Here is a 1,409-nt window from a genome sequence, read left to right as displayed (position 1 = left end):
ATATATATATATGTGTGTGTGTGTGTGTGTGTGTGTGTTTGTGTGTTTACTTCCCCGTAAATTAGCCGTTCGGCAAAAGAGACCGATAGAATAAGTACTAGGCTTACAAAGAATAAGTCCTGTGGTTGATTCATTTGACTAAAGGCAGTGCTCCAGCATGGTCACAGTCAAATGGCTGAAACAAGTGAAAGCATATTAGGTATAATAGTTATTTATATTTTCAACACATTTTCAAAAAAAAAAATTGTCAAAATTAGAACATGATTCGTATGTTGTATTATCAGTGAGAAGAAACATAACTGATGAGGTGCCAAAATTCAATATAACTTTGTTATATAAGTTTTCACATTCTTTGGTAGTTTCCATAAAAATGTAACAGAGTGGGTAAATAAACTGCTGCATAGATTTAGCTTCTGTTTGATGAAAATAACCTAGATTTCTATTTTTTATTTTCCTTCCACACATATGAAAGGCAATGTTTGAAAACAACATCCATTGAAAAAGAGCACTGAGCTATGAACGTTTGAGTACTTCTAACCTACATAATTTACTTACAAACTCTTCCACCAAGCCTTAGTCACAATTTATGTTCCTAACACCAGCTTAATGATAACTAAGTTATTTTACTAAATTTTTTATAATATTTAAAATTGTTTGAAAGAAACACAACAGAAATATGGTATCAAAAGGGTTAAAGAGTGCACTGGGTGCTCTGTATGTGGCATTAGCACTGGTACTTTGTATGTGGCACCCTTTTGGGGTCGATAAATTAAGTATCAGTTGCATACTGGGGTCGATCTAATCAATTGGTCTCCTCCCCCAAAATTTCGGGCCTTGTGCCTGGAGTAGAAAAGAATATATAAGACAGCAAGCTGGCAGAAACGTTAGCACTCTGGGTGAAATGCTTAGCGGTATTTTGTCTGTCTTCACGTTCTGAGTTCAAACTCCGCCGAGGTCGACTTTGCCTTTCATCCTTTTGGGGTTGATAAATTAAGTACCATTGCATACTGGGTTGATCTAATCGACTGGCCCCTACCCCAAAATTTCAGGCCTTGTGCCTAGAGAAGAAAAGAATAATTCATATCTGGTTCTTTTCATTTGTTTCAGTCATGTGACGGTGGCCCTCTGGGTCACCACCTTAAATTTTCAGTTGAATGAATCGACTCCAGTACTTATTTTTTAAGCCTGGTACTTATTTTAGCAGTCTCTTTTGCTGAACCACTAAGTTAAGGGATGCAAGCACACTAACACCAGTTGTCAAGCACTAGTAAGCATGGACAAAAAGACGCATGCATAGATATACATGCATGCATACATACATACATACATGCATACATACATATATACATACATACATACATGTATACATACATACATACATACATACATACATACATACATACATACAT

The sequence above is a fragment of the Octopus bimaculoides genome, chromosome 2 (genome assembly GCF_001194135.2).
Source record: "Octopus bimaculoides isolate UCB-OBI-ISO-001 chromosome 2, ASM119413v2, whole genome shotgun sequence".
NCBI classification, from domain to species: Eukaryota; Metazoa; Mollusca; class Cephalopoda; order Octopoda; family Octopodidae; genus Octopus; species Octopus bimaculoides.
The sequence above is the reverse complement of the archived record's forward strand: the minus strand, read 5'-3'. Positions refer to the sequence as shown.